The sequence below is a fragment of the Pollicipes pollicipes genome, unplaced genomic scaffold (assembly GCF_011947565.3).
Source record: "Pollicipes pollicipes isolate AB1234 unplaced genomic scaffold, Ppol_2.1 Scaffold_4002;HRSCAF=4701_pilon_pilon_pilon, whole genome shotgun sequence".
NCBI lineage: Eukaryota > Metazoa > Arthropoda > Thecostraca > Pollicipedomorpha > Pollicipedidae > Pollicipes > Pollicipes pollicipes.
In genome coordinates, this window is record NW_023596420.1 from 14,550,083 (window position 1) to 14,555,652 (window position 5,570).

The following is a 5,570-nucleotide window of genomic DNA, read 5'->3' on the forward strand; positions in this document are numbered from 1 at the left end:
CGTTGGCCACATGTGTAATGTTGGGTGATGTTACATGCCCCATCGTCGCGTGATGTGTAATGCCCTATCATATCACACTTGGATGATCAAATTTCTTTTGTCTGGGGGCGTATGAAATTCCAGTGATTTCTAGTACACACCGTACTTTTCCCTCCTCAAGTTGCTCTTCGGTGTGCTGGCTTTGCGGAAACAGCCATATGCCTCTATGCATCTCTGGGCGTGGAACTTGGGCCAGCCATGCTGTTGCACGGTTTGCTTAGTTTCAGCTAAGGTACACAACGAAAATCAACATTCATTTCCCCTAGTCTGCGCAAGCTTTGAACCTTGAACCACCAGAAAATCCCTTCCTTCGTTAAGCCAATGTGCGCCTGAGATCATGTTCCGACGTCGCCTGAGGAGGACCATACGGCTCAAAACAAGCAGCTCTCTCCGCGTCCTAAATATGCAAATACTACGTCGTTGCTTGACCTCTAGTTAGAAGAGACATATATTAAGAGAGAGAGAGAGAGAGAGAGAGAGAGAGAGAGAGAGAGAGAGAGAGAGAGAGAGAGGCAGAGATATATATATATATATATATATATATATATATATATATATATATATATATATATATCCATCTATCTATCTATCTATCTATCTATCTATCTATCTATATATATATATATATATATATATATATATATATATATATCTCTCTCTCTCTCTCTCTCTCTCTCTCTCTATATATATATATATATATATATATATGTATATATATATATATATATATCTGGATGGATAGATAGATAATTATATAGCATGCAACTGAAGTATCCCTCTCTCTCTCACTCTTTTTTTTTTCTCTCTCTCTCTCTCTCTCTTTTCTCTCTCTCTCCCTCTCTCTTTCTTAATACTGTATAAATAGAGTGGTGTGCGTTATCGTCCGTCAACTGTTGCAAATTCTTTACCCACAACCATCGAAATCTGATGAAGAGATTTTCTTCAACGTATTACAGTAGTGAATAACTGAAACTGGTACGAGTTTTTGCGCGCCCCACGTGACACCTTGCGGAGGCGATGATTAGTTTCCTTGGTCCCGCGGCCGGTCGGCACACCCGCCCCAAAGCTCCTTTTGGTCCATTGCTAGAATTGCTAAAATGATCAGCACTCGCCTGAAAAAAAAACAGCATGGAACGCGTTGTCTATCTGCTGCGTTGCCAATGACAGGAAATCCCGGCAGCGTATATATGAACACGGCACATATTCCGCGATCACATGCAAGGACTTGCCGGTGACAAAGTTGGCTACCGAGCGGAGTCCGACCGACCCAGAGTATCAGTTCGCCAACAACTTTTGACTGAAGTTGATGTCATTATGTGGCGTTACCATGGCGCTGCTGCGGCGGCGACAAGGGAAAACAAACCAAGGGGCGGAGACTGCTCGGTAGTAGTGGTATGAATGTCCACGACTGGGTACGGAAGATCGTTCGCTAGCTATTGCAAGTCATTAACCCTCGCCCTGATTCGCCGCTTTTCATAACGTAAAGTGATGGGCGTCGATGCGGCCCTGTCTGCCGCTTCCACCCTAAGAAAGATAGAGCTTAGTGGAAAACAGCACAGGCTGCTTTTAACAGGATCCCGCTATTTGGAATAAGTTCTGTGTTGCTGGGTCAATAATTGATCTCATTATGCCGGAAGTAAGAAGTTGCTTCAGGAAGTTTTCGACATTGAGGTGCACGCCTTCACACGTAGTACAGGGAAGCTCAGACCCTGATCATGCTTGCCAAGAACCATACAGCTTTGTTCACTTGTATGTGAAGCGAAACAATATAAAGTCATAGGATGTCTACGTTACGTTTATAAAAAGTGGTCTAAAAATTTATGAATTAATCGCTACACAGATCACAAATTTTGTTCCAAGTTAACACATAAGCGACCACCTTGTGTGCCCCTTAGCGATATTTCTGGATGCTTCTGGATTTTATAACAGTCACCCAAATTTCTTGGGTACGACACGACTACACCACTGTCATGGCAGCGACCGCTGGTATCGCCATTGAAATTTCTTCAGCCTCGACATTTCACGATTTGTTTCGGAGGGGTGCAGCCAGGCCTATGAAACTGGCATAAGAAGTAGGGAGTTACATGGAAATTACTTCGGCCAGCCCGAAGTGGCAGTACTTTCCTGTTATAAAACTGGTGGCAGGTCTCCCTTTTTGCTGATGTGTGGAAAAATGCGGGGGCTATCGGATGTGCAATTGTGCGTCGTAGAGCCGAATAAAGTCACATTTATGCAGAAAAAAACACATTGTTCTAGATATACTGACATTGTTGCACCTCTTGCATCCATTTTTGTTGTTTTCAGCACGCTAACACGGGTACCTTAAATACTAAGCCAGATGGCGCAGAGGTTTAGTCACATTGTGTTACGTCTCCGGTGCGTCGTAAGTGCCACAGATTCTAATATAAAATTTTCCCGCATTTTCAAAACGTGGTGCGAGAGTTGGCTACATTTCGCCGCCCACTGTAGTTTACTGCAATCGCTGGCAGATCAGGAGAAATGGTAGTTATGTGATGACAAAAATATTAGTAAATTACTAAACATTTTAGCTACTTTGGAAGGAATAAGAGCTTTAGCTTTCCATGGCAGCATATATGAGTGTCACTCACTCATTTCAATTTGGCAACGTGATCTGTCCATCAGAAATTTTGTTTAAGAAATGTGTGGATGTGTTATGTACTGTGCAGCCTATTTGTGCAATACGCATTGCTTAGAATTGGAGCTACTGTATTTCATTGGCGTAAAAGTACTTTCCCGAGTTGTAAAAAGTAAAGGCACTTCCGTTTCCAACATTCCTAGTGAGAATTTTGGGGACCATTAAGTGATAATTTCCATTTGATTGGTTTTCAGTCCAATCAATCCATGTGAACTGGCAAATTTGAGTGTCCGGTCCGGTCCTAGTCCATGTATTGGTGGGAATTTCTGATGCCCTGATGGTGCAATTCAACACACGGACGGATCCGCAATCCGAAGATTAATCCAATCCATGAAGTGCTCTACTGTATACGTCTTTACGTCATGCCCTCCTTGATGTCCAACAAAATGTTTTATTAATATGCATATGTAGCCGAGGGGATGGGGATTCCGTCACACAGCGCTGGCGCACGTTATGCTTATGCTTCATTTTATTTTATGTGCACGTTAAGTCAAGTTTGAAACTGAGTGCCTGCCGTGTGTCGGTCTCCCATAGCATGAGTGTGAGAGGTTGGGCCTGATTTATCAAACCTACTTGCACGCGATGGAGAAGGATCAAAACACTCATCAACACATGCGTATGCTTGCCTTTTAACAATATATCGAAGTTTGACTTGTCCTGCAGCATTAGCATGAGTCAAAATAATCCTTTCCTGATGTTGACATGGAGAGAGTTTGGCGTAGGTGAAATCGATCATTGTTACGGTATATTTAAACCCCGGTTTTCTACTAGTGCGGCAGTCTGACGACTTGTGTCGATATTGCTTTTTTGCAGTTAACGCCATTCACAATTAATAATTTGTGAGAGATGTTGATGAAATCATTAACAAAACGACGATTGAATGAACAAATTGTCCATCGATAAATTAATGTCGTTATTTAGGTCGCAATATTAGAAGAACCGGCTCGCCAAAATATTTATTGGCCCTTGCAGCTTTCCTTTTTGCCTCAAACTGTTATTTCATGTAGGCATCCTCAGAAGAGACGTTTGTTTTCGACGTCATGTTAAATCCTCTAAAAACAAGGGTCAAAGAAATCCGATTTCCGTACAGGATTGCAGTAGGTAAAAATGTCTCTTTGTTGACGCATTACCCCAAATGTTTTATCCGGCAGTCCCAGTGGACATTCTCGTCGATGGCTCTATCGTCAAAACAAGCCTCAAGTTTCGCCATCCCATTCCCAGTCGCCGTCGGGGCCAACGCATATCGGCAGCCAAAAGAAACAAAAACAGCTCAGAGTGAGACTGGACAGCGCGCCCGAGGTCTCTGGCTGGAGTGCCACTGCGACACTAGTGCCGATTTCGTACACAGCCGTGCAGCGGTGCAGGTAGGGCGCTGGACGCGGCAATGCAGTGTACAGCAGCCGTGGCCGAGGTGTTCGCTCAAGGCGCTACGGTGCTCGAGGAACGCAAGTGAAGTCTGATTGAGAGCGCGATGAAAACGGCGCTGAATTCATTTTCAACGAATCAGGAGCTGTTTTGGTCTTGAGTATTACGTGATTTATGCATCGACGTAGCCAGGGAAGGGGTTAGGTTCATAGAGGCGGTCTATGTGTGTCAAAAGGTTCTGTGCTTTTTGGCAGATAAATACATTTATTATATACTATTTAGACACACAGCAGGCAGACAAGACGCACAAAGACAAATATCAAAATTGGATTACGAGGCTGGAAGGCCCCCTAAATCCAAAAACAATGCCCCTAAGCGACTCAGGTGGCCCCTGTGATCCACGAATTCCTGGCCGCGCCACTGGGCTTGGGACATGTTTCCAATTCGTTAGTGGCTTATGATGTAGCTCATGTGATGCCATGCATCACATGAGCTACATCATACTACATGTGATGCCATGCACCACATGAAAATGTCATGCGTTTAAATCGTCCGATTACCATGCCCCTCCTCAAGTGACTTCGACAGTGAACCGACCAATAAAACTAGCCGATAGTGCGACGTTCACGTCGTTCTGTCCACGTGTTGCTTCATATTACCTGCTAACGACGTCACTGATGTGCCACCAACAACGCAAGTTTGTTCTTTCCTTTTCTAGACGCCGACGTCAGCCCGAGTTGCAACGCGCGTTATTCTGGCCGGACCGAGTCCGCGACGGGCGCGATTCGCCGCAACTGCCGGCTGCTGGCGACCACCTGAGCACGTGCCACACTCTGCTGCGCCGCCGTGATCGGTGCTCACAACACATCGGGCGGCGGTTAGAGGCCATCACGAGCCCGCAGCCCGTCAGGCGGCGGAACAGACGGCGCCGGCTCGGTGGCAAACGCCCGGGAACAGTCCAGACGGCCCTCGACAGGAGCACAGGTGGAGCTGGACCGACACACGGCAACAGCAGAGACTTGAGTGGCTGGGACGGCCCCGGACAGGAGCACAGGTGGAGCTGGATCGACACACGGCAAGAGCAGAGACGGGAGAGGCTGGGACGGCCCTGGACAGGGGCACAGGTGGAGCTGGACCGACACACGGCTGTGGTGTTCGTACTCGGGTTGAGTGATGCCACGTGTGGGCAGCCCATCCTGCTGTTCGATATGCCGATTACGGCAACGGTCTGTGAGAGTGGATGCGCCAGGCTGGCGCGGTGTGCACGTGTCCAGAGAAGTATAGATCGTTCGATTGGTTTAATCGTGTTTGCCAACGAACCAAGGACTTGACATGGCGTGGTCGGTAGGTGATATCACGTGAATGTCGTGTTTTGCATATTTTGCCTCAAGTACCTGTCGGCATAAGTACGGCGTTGAAGTCAAGCCCGCCAAAGCCGAATGAGTATGAAAACCCCATGAAAAGTACAAGGAACCAATCAGGTCTTCGGTAGTCTAGTGGACAGCGCGGC